This window comes from Rhinoderma darwinii, chromosome 4 (genome assembly GCF_050947455.1).
Source record: "Rhinoderma darwinii isolate aRhiDar2 chromosome 4, aRhiDar2.hap1, whole genome shotgun sequence".
Taxonomy (NCBI): Eukaryota; Metazoa; Chordata; class Amphibia; order Anura; family Rhinodermatidae; genus Rhinoderma; species Rhinoderma darwinii.
Genome location: NC_134690.1, coordinates 251,692,038 through 251,709,753, shown reverse-complemented (window position 1 = coordinate 251,709,753; position 17,716 = coordinate 251,692,038). Strand labels below are relative to the sequence as shown.

General features: G+C 43.4%; 1 long non-coding RNA gene across 1 annotated transcript in view; it reads right to left on the bottom strand.

Annotated features, from left to right (window-relative positions):
- LOC142761078 (uncharacterized) overlaps nt 1-16,283 on the bottom strand; it is a 213,309-nt gene extending 197,026 nt beyond the window's left edge. Inside the window, exon 1 of the long non-coding RNA XR_012883496.1 lies at nt 16,193-16,283. This is a non-coding gene — a long non-coding RNA (uncharacterized LOC142761078). The remainder of the gene's footprint in view (nt 1-16,192) is intronic.
- Between the last annotated feature and the right edge of the window lie 1,433 nt (nt 16,284-17,716).

Here is a 17,716-nt window from a genome sequence, read left to right as displayed (position 1 = left end):
GTAAAGAAAAAAAGCAACAACATTGCAACAGCACTGCTGCATAGAGATTATTTTAAATTGCATTACGCTTAATAAACTTATAAAAATGAGGTTCATAGCACACATTTTGAGCCAACCGTGTAAGCCCACTTACCATGACAAGATGACCTTTTATAAGTGGGTCCGTAACCTAAACAGACACCTCTCTCCAGGGCCTAAGGCTCTATTCACACGATAGTGACTCTCGGCTGTGCGACAGCCGTTTTTTGAGCGGCTGTCACACAGCCGTATTAGGAACAATAGACCCCAAATGGGGCTTTTCACACTGCCGATTTTTTCACGGCCCGGTAAACCGGGCTGTCAAAAAATGTAACATGCCCTATTTTGGGCCGTTCTCCCAGCAGCACGGCTCCCGTAGAAGTCTATGGGGCCGTGTAAAACACGGCTGTCACTTGGATGTGATCCGAGTGATGGTCGTGCTTTCTGCCGCTTGCTCGCTCTCTTCTCAAAGTGCGAAGTGAATGTAAAGAGGAGGAGGAGATTTTTTTGCAATCCCCGGGCACAGCGTTGCCGAAGCAGTGGCCGGGGATTCCGCATGAGGAGAAGTCCCTGACTTCACTGTCCATATATGTACAGTGACGTCAGGGACTTCTGCTGGAGCGGTCCCCTACTCCTGAAGTGGAATCCCTGGCCACAAAGGCCGGTGATTCCGCTCCAGGAGAAGTTCCTGACGTCACTGTCCATATATGGACAGTGACATCAGGGACTTCTCCTGGAGCAGTACCCTACTCCTGAAGCGGAATCCCTTGCCACAAAGGCCGGTGATTCCGCGCCAGGAGAAGTCCCTGACTTCACTGTCCATATATGGACAGTGAAGTCAGTAACTTCTCCTGAAGCGGAATCCCTGGTCACAGCCGTCCCTGGCACAGCTGTGGCCAGTGATTACGCAGTGACGCCAGGGACTTCTCCTGGAGCAATACCCTACTCCTGAAGTGGAATCCCTGGCCACAAAGGCCAGTGATTCCGCTCCAGGAGAAGTCCCTGACTTCACTGTCCATATATGGACAGTGAAGTCAGGGACTTCTCCTGGAGCGGTCCGCTATAGTGGTGCTATCTACAGGAAGGGAGGTGCCATTTTTGGGGGTTGCCATCTACGGGGGGTGTGCCATCTATGGCGGTGCCATGCACAAGGGGGCTATGTGGCCCTACCTAGAGGGGGGCTGTGTGGTGCTACCTACAGGGATGCTGTGTGGCACTACCCAGAGGGTGGCTGTGTGGCACTAACTACAGGGGGATGTGTGACACAACCTACAGGGGGGCTGTGTGGCACTACCTACAGGGGGGCTGCGGCAGTATCTACAGAGGGCAGTGTTGGGCATTATCTACACAGGGCAGCATGGCATTATCTACAGGGGACTGTGTGGCAGTATCTACAGGTGGCTGTGTGGCAGTATCTACAGCGGGCAGTGTGTGGCATTATCTACAGGGGGCTGTGGCATTATCTACAGGGGGCAGTGTGAGGCATTATCTACAGAGGGCAGTGTGTGGCATTATCTACAGGGGGGGCTGTGGCATTATCTACAGAGGGCAGTCTGTGGCATTATCTACAGAGGGCAGTGTGTGGCATTATCTACAGGGTGGCTGTGACAGTATCTGCAGGGGGCTGTGTGGCATTATCTTCAGAGGGAAGTGTGTGGCAAAAAAATTGGCAAATGAAATTCATCAGGGAAAACAACTGATGCAAAATGGGTCAAACTCCCGCCTAGGCTATATTCACACAACAGGGTCAGAGTGTCGGCCGATAAAAACGGCCGTTTTGGTACGTTTTTCTCAGCCGTTTTGCATCCATTTGGCATCTGTTCCGTCTCGGTTCCGGGCCGTGTTTCCGTCTTTAACGGTAGATTTTGACCCGTTTTGCATAATTTTTTTTCCCTGTCCGTTTTAAAAACGGTTGAATTTTGTTTGTCAATTTTTTTTGCCACACATTTTCCTCTGTAGATAATGCCACACAGCACCTGTAGATAATGCCACACACTGCCCTCTGTAGATAATGCCACACAGCCCCCCTGTAGATAATGCCACACACTGCCCTCTGTGGATAATGCCACATACTGGCCACTGTAGATAATGCCTCACAGCCCCTGTAGATACTGCCACAGCCCCCCTGTAGATAATTCCACACACTGCCCTCTGTAGATAATGCCACACTGCCCCCTGTAGATACTGCCACAGCCCCCTGTAGGTAGTGCCACACAGCCCCTTTGTACATAGCACCCCTGTAGATGCCCGCTCCCCGTAGATGGCACCCCCTTCCTGTAGATAGCACCACTGTAGGGGACTGCTCCAAGAGTAGTCCATATATGAACAGTGACGTCATGGACTTCTCCTGGTGCGGTTACCTGCTCCTGGAGCAGAATCACCGGCTACAGCTGTGTCAGGGATGGCTGTGACCAGGGATTCCGCTTCACTGTCACTGATCACTGTCCATATTGGATAGTGAAGTCAGGGACTTCTAAGGGAGCGGAATCACCGGCCACAGCGTTGGCCGCTGTGGCTGGCGATTTCGCTTCACGTCCCAGTCAGGGACTTCTCTTGGAGCGGAATTCCCGCTCACAGCTTCAGCAACGCTGTGGCCGGGGATTAGGATTCCACTCCTGTAGGGAGCAAAAAAATCTCCTCCTCCTCCTCACATGCACTTTGCACTGTGAGGAGGAGAAGAGAGTGAGTGGCAGAAAGCAGGGCCGTCACTCGGATCACATCCAAGTGGCAGCCTTGCTTTACTCGGCCCCATGGACTTCTATGGGAGCTATGCGGCGGGGAGAATGGTCGTGTGAATAGCCCCATTTGGGGTCTATTGTGCCTACTTCGGCCGTGTGACGGACATTTTTTGAACGGCCGGAAATCCCTGTCGTGTGAATAGGGCCTAATAATTAAAAACACCCTTGTTTTGTGGTGTACATTTGGGGGTGGTGACTGTCTCCATTTTGGCCTTGCACTCCTCCCATTCTCCTCAAGGGAGTTTTTATTATTAGAGTTAAGCTGGTTCCTCCCCTGAGTTCATTGTTCAGGCTTAGACCCAGGAGAGGGGTATATTTTTGGGTTAGGGACCGACTTTAAAGAAATCATCTTGTTGTGGCATGTGGGCTAACACAATTTAATCAAAATGTGTACTCAGGCCCCATGCTCATGAACATGTTTTTGCGGCCACAATTCACCTACAAATCTGCGGGTGAATTGCGGTCCCATTCATTTCTATGGGCCCATGCACATGACCGTGGTTTCCACAGTCCGTGCATTGCCCAGGAGCCTGGACCGCAATAAGACAGTACATGTCTTGTTACGGGCGTATTTTGTGGTCCAGGCTCATTGAAATGAATGCACACGGACATGTGCACGGCCCGTGTGACAATCCGCGCTCGTCCGAGCCGCAAATCAAAGACGTGCACACTACTACGGTCGTGTGCATGAGGCCTGAGAACTACGCTTTTGTAAGTATAGTAAACGTAGCAGTATTGCAATTTAACCCCTTCCCGATATTTGACGTATGGGTACGCCATGGAGAGCTAGTGCTTCCCGCATTTTGCCGTATCCATGCGCCAAATGCATGGCACTGGCTTATTGCGGTCCGGTGCCATCATTGCTGGGTGTCAGCGGTGTATTACAGCTGACATCCAACTGTAATGGCGGGGACCGAAATATGCTTCGATCCCCGCCATTAACCCTTTAAATGCAGCGCTCAAACGCGATCGCTGCATTTAAGGTGTTTGCAGCTCATCGGAACCCCGGCAATGAAATTGCTATGGTTCCGATCGCTGCAATGGCAACCGGAGGCCTAATACTGGCCTCCTGGTCTGCCTAGCATGGAAGCCGTTCGGGACCCGCCCGGCGACGGAGCCTGAACGGCTTCCGTAGCCGCCAGGAGCTGAGCCGGCGTCATCAGCGTTGGATGTCAGCTGTATGTTACAGCTGACATCCACCTGTAACGCCAGGAACCGGAGCTAGCTCCGATCCCTGCCATTGACTAGCAGATCGCCAGCCCTGACAGGCAATCAGGGCTACCGACTGCTGCTAAGGCAACAGGAGACACAATGGCATCCTGTTCTGCCATTACGGAAGCCGATTAGGCCCCGCTGGGAGGCGAAGCCTAATCGCCTTTCTGTCAGTGAATAACTGACCGATCTAATACATTGCACTATGTAGGTAGTGCATTGTATTAGAAAAAAAAATCAGACAATTGGACCTTCAAGTCCCCTAGTGGGACTTGAAAAAAAGTATAAAAAAGTGTAAAAAAAAGTGAAAAACATAAATGTTCGAAAACATAAAATTTTCAAGTAATAAAATAAAACACAATTGCCCTGTTCCCTTATCAAGTTCTTTATTAGTGAAAAAAATAAATAAAACATACGTATTTGGTATCACTGCGACCGTAACGACCTAAGTAATAAAAATATTATATTATTTATTGCACGCGGTGACCAGTGTAAAAAAAAGACGTAGAAAACTATACAAGGATTTCTGTTTTTTGGTCACTTTGTCCTACAAATATTGGAATAAAAAGTGATCAAAAAGTCGCACATATCCAAAAATGGTACCTATAAAAACTATAGCTCGTCTCGCAAAAAACAAGCCTTCATACAACTTCGTCGACGGAAAAGTTAAAATGTTATGGTTCTCACAACTTGGAGACAGAAAAAATACATTCTTTTTACAAAAGTTATTTTATTATGCAAAACGTTGTAAAATATAAAAAAAGTGCTATAAATTAGGTAACGCCGGAATTGGATTGACCCGCAGAACAAAGTTAACATGTAATTTATAACGCATGGTGAAGCTGTATAAAAAAAACCTGTAAAAACTATGCCAGAATTGCGTTTTTTTGGTTACCTGGCCTCCCAAAAAATTGGATAAAAAGTGATCAAAAAGTCGCATGTACCCCAAAATGGTACCAATAATAACTACAGCTCATCCTACGAAAAAAAACAAAAAACACTCATACCACTACGTCTATGAAAAAATTTAATTAGTTAAGGCTCGAATAAGTCAGGAAAATAAAAATATGCAGTTGTGCAGGTCCGAGGGGAACATTTGTTCTGTTTTGTTTCTGTTTCTGTATCAAGGCCATAAAATTAGGGAACCAGGAAAGGTAGGGCCCAAACATATCCGCTGGAAGCGACGGTGCCTGTATTATACCTGGGCATCACTTTCCTAGCAAAACTCCCCAAACTTCAAAGGTGCGGAGTGTGGACCAAAAGGGGGATAAGGAAGGACACCATTTATCAGTGCAACACTGGCCTGTGCAGAAAGGATTGCTCCACAGCGTAACACACATCTATGGATTATTTTATTGGTTTTTTACCCCATTATTATACCACCTGACTATGCCCCTGATATACTCTGCCAAGCTTACATGTACCCCCACATTATAAACGGAAACACCAGCAATACTTAAACAAAACTGCTACCAAGCAAAATCCGCCCTCCAAAAGCCAAATGGTGCTCCCTCCCCTCTGAACCCTACAGCGTGCCCAAACAGCAGTTTACTTCCACATATATGGCATCACTATACCCGGGAGAACCCCTTTAACAATTTTTGGGGTGTGTGTTTCCAGTGGCACAAGCTGGGCATGACATATTTGCCACTGAAATGTCATATCTATGGAAAAAATATAAATTTTTCATTTGCACCATCCGCAGCGCATTCATTTATGGAAAAGAGCTGTGGGGTCAAAATGATCACTACACCCCTTAATAAATGCCTTGAGGGGTGTAGTTTCCAAAATCGGGTCACTTTCTTTTTATTATTTCACATCTGAGCTCTGCAATTGTGAATCAACACTTTGTAAATCTCCAAATTAGGCCGCAATTTTACATGGTACTCTTTCACTCCTGAGCCCTTTCAAATGTCCAGGCAAAAGATTAGGGTCACATGTAGGGTGTTTCTACACCACATAATAATTATAGAGCTGTCTTGTTATGGTGGCACAAGCTGGGCACCACATATTGGCATATCTTTGGAAAAAAATCCCATTTTCACTCTGCAACATCGATTGCACACTAATTTCTACAAAACACCTGCAGGGTTAACATGCCCAATACACCCCTAGGTAAATGCATTGAGGAGTGTAGTTTCCAAAATGTGGTCACTTCTTGGGGGTTTCCACTGTTTTGGTCCCACAGGCACCCAGTAACCAATCCAGCAAAATCTGAACTCCAAAAGCCAAATGCCACTCCTTCCCTTGTGAGCCCTACCGTGAGCCCAAACAGCAGTTTATGACCACATATGGGGTATTTCCGTACTCGGGAGAAATTGCTTTACAAATGTTGTAGGGGTTTTTTTCCTTTATTTGTTGAGAAAATGAAACATTTTGAACTAAAGCTACGTCTTATTGAAGAAAAAGGATTGTTTTTATTTTCACTGCCCAATTCTAATAAATTCTATGAAACATCTGTGCGGTCAAAATGCCCACTACATCCCTAGATGAATTCCTCAAGGGGTGTAGTTTCCTAAATGGAGTCACTTTTTGGGCGTTTTCATTGTTTTGTCCCCTCAGGTGATTTGCAAATGTGACATGGCCTCCGCAAACCATTCCTGCTAAATGTGATCTCCAAAAGCTAAATAGCGCTCTTTCCCTTCTAAGCCCTGCCGTGTTTCCAAACAGCCGTTTATAACCACATGTGGGGTATTGTTTTACTCGGGAGAAATTGCTTTACAAATTGTCTGTGCTTTTTTTCCTTCAGTCCTTGTGGAAATGAGAAAAAATTAACTAAACCTACATTTTCTTAGAAAAAAATGTAGATTTTCATTTTCACGGCCTAATTCCAATAATTTTGGCAAAAAATCTCTGGTGTAAAATGCTCACTATACCCCTAGAAAATGTCCTCAATGGGTGTGGTTTCCAAAACGGGGTCACTTGTTGGGGGTTTCCACTGTTTTGTCCCCTCAGGGGCTTTGTAAATGTGACATGGCTTCTGCAAACCATTTGTGATAAATTTGAACTCCAAAAGCCAAATAACGCTCTATCCCTTCTAAGCCCTGCCGTGTGTCTAAACAGCAATTTATGACCACATATGGGATATTGTTTTATTCGGGAGAAATTGCTTTACAAATTTTGTGGTGATTTTTCTCCTTTAGTCTTTGTGGAAATTATAAAAAAATTTCTAAACCTACATCTTCTATGAAAAAATTTAGATTTTCATTTTCACGGCCTAATTCCAATAATTTTGGTAAAAAAACCTGTGGGGTCAAAATGCTCACTATACCCCTAGATAATTTCCACAATGGGTGTAGTTTCCAAAATGGGGTCACTTGTGGGGGGTTTTCACTGTTTTGTGCCCTCAGTGGCTTTGCAAATGTGACATGGCCTCCGCAAACCATTCCTGCTAAATTTGAGTTCCAAAAGCCCAATAGCGCTCTTTCCCTTCTAAGCCCTGCCGTGTGTCCAAACTGCTGTCTATGACTACATGTGTGATACTGTTTTACTCGGGAGAAATTGGTGGTTTTTCTCCTTTAGTCCTTGTGGAAATTAGAAAAAAAATCGCTAAACCTACATTTTCTTTGAAAAAACTTAGATTTTAATTTTCACGGCCTAATTCCAAGAATTTTTTCAAAAAACCTGTGTGGTCAAAATACTAACTATACCCCTAGATAATTTCCTTGAGGTGTGTCGTTTCCCAAATGGGGTTACTTTTGGGGGATTTCTACTGTCTTGGCACCGCAAGAGCCCTTCAAACCTGACATGGTGCCTAAAATATATTCTAATAAAATAAGGCCCCAAAATCCACTAGGTGCTACTTTGCTTCTGAGGCCAGTGCTTCAGTCCAGTAGCACGCTAGGGCCACATGTGGGATATTTCCTAAAACTGCAGAACCTGGGCAATAAATATTGAGTTGCATTTCTCTGGTAAAACTTTCTGTGTTACAAAAATTTTTTATTAAAAATTTATTTCTGCAAAAAAATATGACATTTGTAAATTTCACCTCTAATTTGCTTTAATTCCTGTGAAATGTCTAAAGGGTTAAGAAATTTTCTAAATGCTGTTTTGAATACTTTGAGGAGTGAAGTTTTTAAAATGGGGTGACTTATTTATTTTTTGTTTTTATATATAAGGCACTCAAAGACACTTCACAACTGAACTGGTTCCTGTAAAAATAGCCTTTTAAAATTTTCTTGAAAGTGTGAGAAACTGCTGCTAAAGTTCCAAGCATTGTAACGTCCTAGAAAAATAAAAGGATGTTCAAAAAATGATGCCAATCTAAATTAGACATATGGGGGATATTAATTAGCAAACAATTATGTGTGGTATAACTGCCTGTCTTACAAGCAGATACATTTAAATTTAGAAAAATGCTCATTTTTGAAATTTTTCTCTCAATTTTGGTGTTTTTCACAATTAAATACTGAACGTATCGAGCTTTTGAATACTGAACTTATTTTGCCAGTAACATAAAGTCCAATGTGTCACAATAAAACAATCTCAGAATCGCTTGGATAGGTAACAGCATTCCGAAGTTATTACCATATAAAGTGAAACATGTCAGATTTGAAAAATGAGGCTCTGTCAGGAAGGTCAAAAGTGGCCAAAGCGGGAAGGGGTTAAAAGAATCCACCGTATATACACAGCATTTGGTGGTCTTGGAGCCCGCACAGTTCTATTGCAATGGTTTTCTTAGATGAACCTTATTGAAAAATTTAAAATGTTCTTTTTGCTTAGTGCCCCAAATAAATATAACATAAAATACCAGTATAGACAGGCCCTCCACATACATTGCTCTGTACTAAGGAATGCCTCTTCAGACATAAAAACATGACATTCCAACAGGTTACCATAGAGACAACAACACCACTTTACATACAAATCCAGGAGGCAACTGAAACCTCAGGTCTGAGTTCAAATAACACATTCTAACAATATGAGAACGGAACCTGGCATCTCAGTGTTCCCTTTTGCTGATAAGTCATGGGAGTTATGCAAAGGAGCAGATGTAGCAGAGCTGAGTCTTATTTAGAAAATGTATCGTCTTATAAAAGCCTGTAATAATCCGACTACATAAATACATTATTTGAGAGTTATTGTTTGCACATGAGACCCAGATTCAGAGGGTTTGTTTAGTTGACATTTACCTGTTTACTTCAATACTGAAGGCGCACAGAACCAAATGGCACTGTCCCTATTCCACCCCGTTGATGGTGGTTGTAAAATTCCCATTTCCTCCCGACTTCCCTCATATCCACTATCTTCAAAGTAGTACCGAGCGTTCATGGTAGGAAGTGTTGCTGTTATAAGTTTGGCAATCTGCATGTCTTCACCTAAGGGCTTATTCACAGTTATGTATGTGTAGACGTATGTGTACATACAGTAATATGTATGTGAGTGTGTCTACATGCAGCGACTATGCATATGTGTGCATGTACAATATGTACTGAGTGAGCGTGTATTTGTAGTGACCATGCATATGTGTTCATGTATTTGTAGTGACCATGTATATGTGTGCATGTGTTTGCATATAGCAAGCGTGTTCTAATTATATGTTTAACCCCCATAACGACATACCACGTACTAGTACGCAGTAGCCGTTAGGGTATGTTCACACGCTGAGTCAAAAACGTCTGAAAATACGGAGCTGTTTTCAAGGGAAAACAGCTTCTGAATTTCAGATGTTTTTTAAGCCAGTCGCGTTTTTCGCAGCGATTTTCGCAGCGTTTTTTACGCCAGTTTTTGGAGCTTTATTCAAAAGAGTCTATCAAAAACGGCTCCAAAAACGGCTCAAGAAGTGACCTGCACTTCTTTTTCGCGGCCGTTTTTATATGCAGCCGTTTTTCAAAATTGAAGTCCTCACACCTCTAAATTGCTGGAAAAATAAAAACGAATGCCTCTCAGAACAGGGCAACACAAAACATTTGTTTTTTTTAGCAAATCATTTTATTTTTTTAAAAGTGGTAAAACATAAAACAAAGCATATAAATTTGGTATTGCCGTAATCGTATCATCCTGTAGAATAAGGTGAATATGTCGTTTTTACTGTCTGATGGACGCCGTAAAAAGAAAACCCCCAAAATATGGTGTAATCTATGTTTTTTGCCTATTTGCCTCACAAATAATTTTTTTGCAGATTCCCGGTACATTATGCGGTAAAATAAATAGTGCCATGAAAAACTACAACTTGTCCCGCAAAAACAAGCCCTGATATGGCTATGTCGACAAAGAAATAGAAAAGTTATGAGTTTTGGAAGGCGGGGAGGAAAAAACGAAAAGGAAAAAACTCAAATTGGCCTGGTGTTTAAGGGGTCAAAGTTCTGGGACACTCTATGGCAGTATTATTTGGCCACTGTATTGCAGTATTATTTGGGAACTGGGTGGCAATATTAAATATAGCAGAGGTTACTCTGACTCGGTAATTGTCAGGGTTTACACATTTAGTATGGGGCATAGAAGTTTAATGTTATGCCCCTGTAGAAAAGTTAGGAACAAAGTCAGTTCTAAGGAAAATTTAAAAGACGTAAGTTAAATGTCTCCTCTAATGTTAGGGCCATAAGTACAATTGTTACCTAATTTTACATGTGTTTTTAAGCATGGGCCCTTTTAAAAACCATTTCTCCATGTCAAACGATTTCTAACAAAGTATTTAGCTCCTAATCTATAAAGCATGTTTGTCATCTCTAATTTCTGGCAAACATCATTACTGCTCTGTGATGAAAGGAATTCAAGGCAAACCTCCCTTAACAAAAATAAATTCCAGCACATATAAACACTGCACGCAACTACATAAGCCTTTTGTAAAGTGAATCCAGTAGTTCACCGTGAATTATGCAATGAATAAACTCACATTAACTACATAGATGCAATTGAGGAAACACACCCAATACATAAGTCTACTATTTGGTCTTAAATACAGTATATTAAAAAAATTATTTGTGGGGTTTGATAAATTCAAAAAACAGCAGTTACCTTTATTGTTTTTTGGGTTTTGTTTTAACGTGGTTCAGCATGCAATAAAATAGCATGTTAACTAAATTCTGCGAGTCCAAATTTGTATAGAATTTTTCAATGATTTACTGCTTTTAAAAACTAAAAAAAAAAGTTTTGTGTGCCCATATTCTGAGACTCATAACCTTTTTATTTTTCCATCGATGTAGCAGGGTGAGGACCAGTTGCGTAACTACAGCTGTAGCACCCATAGTGGCTGCTACGGGGCCCGCGGCATGAGGGGGCCCATACCGCCCGCCGTCACGGCCCCCCAATGCACGGTGGCGCCGGTAGTTGCCGTTATGGGTATATTGAGCACTATGGTAGAGCAGGGAAGTATCTCCCTGCTCAGCTATTTACTAGGCTACAGGCCAGGTTCGGCCTGCAGCCTATCAGGCGCAGGGACAGGATCCCTGCGCAGGCCTGCGTGATGATGTCACTGGATCACACTGGCCTACGCAAGGATCCCGTCGGCATTGAGGATGCTGTGAAGCAGCTGCATTCGCACAGGAATGTAGGTGAGTAAAAAAAAATTGTTTTATTTGTGTGGGGGCACTATCTACATGGGGGGCTGTATGGCACTATCTAGAAGGGGGAGGTAGGGGTGCTATCTATAAGGGGGGATGTATTGCACTATCTACAAGGGGGAGGTTGGAAGCACTATTTACAGGGGCGGCTGTGTGGCACTATCTACAAGGAGGAGGTGGTGGGCACTATCTAAAGGGGGGCTGTATGGCACTAATTACAAAGAGGATGTGGGGGCACTGTCTACAAGGGGGTTAGTATGGCACTCCCTCCAAGGAGGGAGGGGGCACTACCTACAGGGGGAAAGGTGGCACTATCTACAAGGGGGTTGTGACACGATCTACACGGGGGGACTGTATAGCACTGTCTACATGGGGGCCTGTATGGTGCAATCTACAAGGGGGGCTGTATGGCACAATCTACAGGGGGGCGTTATCTACAGGGGGCACTGTGTGTGGCACCCAGGGGAGAGGGGCCCAGTCAAAAGTTTGCAATGGAGCCAAGTCTGTCCTAGTTACACCCCTGGTGAGGGCTTATGTGTTGTAGGGCAAGCTGTCGTTTTCATTGGTACCATTTTTTGGGAAGCTAAAGTTCTCAAACAACAGCAATTATGTTATTTTTTGTGTTGTTTTTTTTTACAGCGTTCACCCTGTGTCTTAAATAACATTATATTAGAATAGTTTGGAATTTTACGAACTTTGCGATACCAGTCATCTTTTTGTTTTATTTACATTAATTTACAGGGGAAAAAGCAAAATTGTTTTTATTTGAATATTTTGTTTTGTATATTACTAAAACTTTATTACAATCATTTATTAAAATATTTTTTTTTTTACTCCCCCTAGATGACAACCAATCTTTGGAGCTAATGTGACTAAAAAACAGCAATTTTTTTTTTTCTTTTTCTACGACGTTCACCCTACTGATTAAATAATGTTATACTGTAATAGTTCGGACTCTGACGAAAGCGGTGATACCAAAATGATGTTGATTTTTTACATTACTTTAGTGGAAATATACTAAAAGGGTTTTTGCATTTAACTTTTAATTTAAATGGGAACAGGCTGCATAAAACGGCAATCCCAGGCACAGCCGCTCTATTAGTGTACGGCGCTATACCTGGTTAACTATAAAAAGGCGTTTGTCCCCACGGCCCCTTCAGTCAACTGATCAGTAGGGGGGCCTGAAGTTGGCCTCCCACCGATCTGATATTTATGAACTATCATAGAGATAGGCCATCAATATAAAAGTCTTGCAAAACCACTTTAAGTCTTGCTATATGAGCACCTATATGGCAGACCTGTGGGGCTTTCATTAGGCCCCCAGGCTGCCATAACAAACATAAGCACCCGGCAATCACATTACGGGGGGTCGATGGAGTGACATAAGTGTCCTCTTAGATGCCGCTACTGACTGCGGCATCTAAGTGGTTAAATATCCGGGAATGGAGTTATCAACATTCCCGGCTGTTAGTGAGAGGTGTCAGCTGTAATATACGGGTGACAGCTGTGGCGTAAGGAGCGGGCATAGACCATGAGCACCCTGAATACTTATCGACTATGACGTACATTTACGTTAAATGTTGGTAAGAGGTTAATAGAGTGGGGGATCCAGCTGGACCTTTCTCTATTAGTCTAAATGGAGAGAGGCTACAGCTAGCTCTAGAGGGCCCAACACATCTCTGCACTACATGGACAGAACATTGATTTCAATGGGAATTGTGTAATACTTCATTAGTCTCAAGTTTCCTCCACATTTTACTGCTAAGTTCTAAGCAGCAGGATATCTTGTGATCAGCTTATTTTCCGGGGACTCTTCCAAATTAAAAGGGATTGGCCAAAGTAGTCAACCTCTTTAGCATATCAAAGTAAAGAGAAGAGACTAATGTACCTGTCATTAGCTAACCATATTATATACAGCACATCACTATATTATTGATGTATTAATGTTACTAATGTTATTAAAATCACATATGACAGGTTAATTTTCTAATTACAGTATGTTCCGCGCAGGGGAAGGGAATAACATTGGTTATTGTGTTACAATGGCACAAAGGTTGGGATATACAGTGAAGGAAATAAGTATTTGATCCCTTGCTGATTTTGTAAGTTTGCCCACTGTCAAAGACATGAACAGTCTAGAATTTTTAGGCTAGGTTAATTTTACCAGTGAGAGATAGATTATATATATTTAAAAAAAAACTGAAAATCACATTGTCAAAATTATATATATTTATTTGCATTGTGCACAGAGAAATAAGTATTTGATCCCTTTGGCAAACAAGACTTAATACTTGGTGGCAAAACTCTTGTTGGCAAGCACAGCAGTCAGACGTTTTTTGTAGTTGATGATGAGGTTTGCACACATGTTAGATGTAATTTAGGCCCACTCCTCTTTGCAGATCATCTGTAAATCATTAAGATTTCGAGGCTGTCACTTGGCAACTCGGATCTTCAGCTCCCTGCATAAGTTTTCGATGGGATTAAGGTCTGGAGACTGGCTAGGCCACTCCATGACCTTAATGTGCTTCTTTTTGAGCCACACCTTTGTTGCCTTGGCTGTATGTTTCGGGGCATTGTCATGCTGGAAGACCCAGCCACGAGCCATTTTTAATGTCCTGGTGTAGGGTAGGAGGTTGTAACTCAGGATTTGACGGTACATGGCTCCATCCATTCTCCCATTGATGCGGTGAAGTAGTCCTGTGCCCTTAGCAGAGAAACACCCCCAAAACATAATGTTTCCACCTCCATGCTTGAGAGTGGGGACGGTGTTCTTTGGGTCATAGGCAGCATTTCTCTTCCTCCAAACACGGCGAGTTGAGTTAAAGCCAAAGAGCTCAATTTTAGTCTCATCTGACCACAGCACCTTCTCCCAATCACTCTCAGAATCATCCAGATGTTCATTTGCAAACTTCAGACGGGCCTGTACAGGTGCCTTCTTGAGCAGGGGGACCTTGCGGGCACTGCAGGATTTTAATACATTACGGCGTAATGTGTTACCAATGGTTTTCTTGGTGACTGTGGTCCCAGCTGCCTTGAGATCATTAACAAGTTCCCCCCGTGTAGTTTTCGGCTGAGCTCTCACCTTCCTCAGGATCAATGATACCCCACGAGGTGAGATTTTTCATGGAGCCCCAGATCGATGTCGATTGACAGTCATTTTGTATGTCTTCCATTTTCTTACTATTGCACCAACAGTTGTCTCCTTCTCACGCAGCGTCTTACTTATGGTCTTGTAGCCCATTCCAGCCTTATGCAGGTCTATGATCTTGTCCCTGACATCCTTAGAAAGCTCTTTGGTCTTTCCCATGTTGTAGAGGTTAGAGTCAGACTGATTAATTGAGTCTGTGGACAGGAGTCTTTTATACAGGTGACCATTTAAGACAGCTGTCTTTAATGCAGGCACCAAGTTGATTTGGAGCGTGTAACTGGTCTGGAGGAAGCTGAACTCTTAATGGTTGGTAGGGGATCAAATACTTATTTCTCTGTGCACAATGCAAATAAATATACAGTGAAGGAAATAAGTATTTGATCCCTTGCTGATTTTGTAAGTTTGCCCACTGTCAAAGACATGAACAGACTAGAATTTTTAGGCTAGGTTAATTTTACCAGTGAGAGATAGATTATATTTAAAAAAAAACAGAAAATCCCATAGTCAAAATTATATATATTTATTTGCATTGTGCACAGAGAAATAAGTATTTGATCCCTTTGGCAAACAAGACTTAATACTTGGTGGCAAAACCCTTGTTGGCAAGCACAGCAGTCAGACTTTTTTGTAGTTGATGATAAGGTTTGCACACATTAGATGGAATTTTGTCCCACTCCTCTTTGCAGATCATCTGTAAATCATTACGATTTCGAGGCTGTCGCTTGGCAACTCGGATCTTCAGCTCCCTCCATAAGTTTTCGATGGGATTAAGGTCTGGAGACTGGCTAGGCCACTCCATGACCTTAATGTGCTTCTTTTTGAGCCACACCTTTGTTGCCTTGGCTGTATGTTTCGGGTCATTGTCGTGCTGGAAGACCCAGCCACGAGCCATTTTTTATGTCCTGGTGGAGTGAAGGAGGTTGTCACTCAGGATTTGACGGTACATGGCTCCATCCATTCTCCCATTGATGCGGTGAAGTAGTCCTGTGCCCTTAGCAGAGAAACACCCCCAAAACATAATGTTTCCACCTCAATGCTTGACAGTGGGGACGGTGTTCTTTGGGTCATAGGCAGCATTTCTCTTCCTCCAAACACGGCGAGTTGAGTTAATGCCAAAGAGCTCAATTTTAGTCTTATCTGACCACAGCACCTTCTCCCAATCACTCTCAGAATCATCCAGACGTTCATTTGCAAACTTCAGACGGGCCTGTAGATGTGCCTTCTTGAGCAGGGGGACCTTGCGGGCACTGCAGGATTTTAATCCATTACGGTGTAATGTGTTTGCAGCAACCACGAGGAAGAGCTTCCCAGGAGGATGGGAGCAGTAGTGAAGTGCACGGTATATGGCCTGAGGTATCTGTAGGAATCTCTACCTCTCCTCCCTCGCTCCTTCTCGGGCTGGCACAGTGACAGGGGGGCTGCACTATGGATGATGGTGGTGATAGTCTTTTCCCCCGTAGCAACTCCCGTGATGGTGGTAGTAGTATGTGTGCGCCTGGCAAGGTGGTATGTGGGGTGCCCTTGATGTTATGCAGTGCAGGGACCAGACGACACAGGGGATTTGAATAACTCACGTTTACTGAAGAACTTTATACAGTCTTCCAAAATGGAGGCACGTTATCTTCTGTCCACTTCAACAGTTGAGGGGAAGAAGGGACCAGTGGGTGACCAATGAGGGTTCCAATTGTCCAGCTATATCTAGAAATCATTCACTTTTCCAGCAGCGTGTGTAATAAATGAACTCACTTTTCTCAGTGATGAGGGTTGTAGTTGAGTGACTTGATAGACACTTCTTATATTAACTGTGGCGTGCGGCAGAACCAGTAACAGCGCCAGCAGGAGTTCTGAGGCCCAATATTATATAGACTTCTCCTCAGAAACAGACAGACAGCTTTTCAGCTAAATAATACTTGCTGTGGTGATGATAGAGATGATATGCTGGTTACAATCTCCTTACTGTTCCTCCTCTTGCATTGGGCTGCAGGTGCTGAGACCTGTTGCCAGTTGAAAGGATTGTATTAATCTGCTGTGTCAGAGCAGCTAGCAGACATGTCTGTCTCCTCACAGACACGACCCGACTCCCCTGTGCAGACCCTGAGAGAGAGTCAGAGTGAGGCTCTAGGGCTGTAGCCAGGCTCCACCCCCTTTTCAAACAATGCTAGATGTACAATGCACCCTCTAGTGGCTCCCCACTGATACCTTCATCCTTCTCTTCAGCTGGTGAACAGCACACTGTGTGAAAAATAATAAAGACATGTAAAACACATACAATGCATGACATACAAATAACAGGGAACCAGAAGGGTATCTTCTGGGATGCTACATACTCCCGGACTTAAGACAAGACGTCCTCGTCGTTTTCTTGGATATGAACAGCCTAAAAGATGTAAAAAGGGTTAACATGAAATGCAAACATCTTAATAACATTGTATTCCTGTATTCTTGACTCACGAAGGGGGAATAGGGGCGAAGATTTCTTCTGTAACAGTTGGAAGATGAGGGGCAGAAGTCTCAAGTCAAGATTAGCGGCAGTGTCCAACAGTTTATGGCACTTAGGATATGAGGGGCTCTGGTACGTCAGAGTCTATGGGGATATTCCCTCTTGAACGTAACAAGGGTTGGTAGGCTTCGGCCTAACTTGGATAGGAATAAATGAAGAAATGAAGAAGGGGCTCTAGAACATAAGAGTCTTTCTTGTTCCCTACTTGCAATTATATTCAATCCCTATAGCGAACTGGTTTCACTCCTTTAGTGGTTCTCTCTGATCTCCTGACAGGTTCAGGTACAACAACAGCAGGTACATGATGTGATCTGTCCTCTGTGTGAGTTGTAGACACTGTAGGTGTAGGATCAGGTGCAAGGAATGACAAAATTGGGGTAAACCACCAACTCAGTGGGTTCTTTATGTCCAAGTGTTGCTCTTGAGTTGAGGACTCAGTAGTTGTTGCTTCAATAGCTTCAGTTACTTCTGGTAGATCAATTGCAACTGGTTCTTCAATTGATATTTCCTGTTCAATGGTAGGCAACTGTTGATCTAGTAGGCACAGTTTAAGCCTGTTACGGTGGACAATTTGCGGTTGTTTACCATCTCTTTGGAT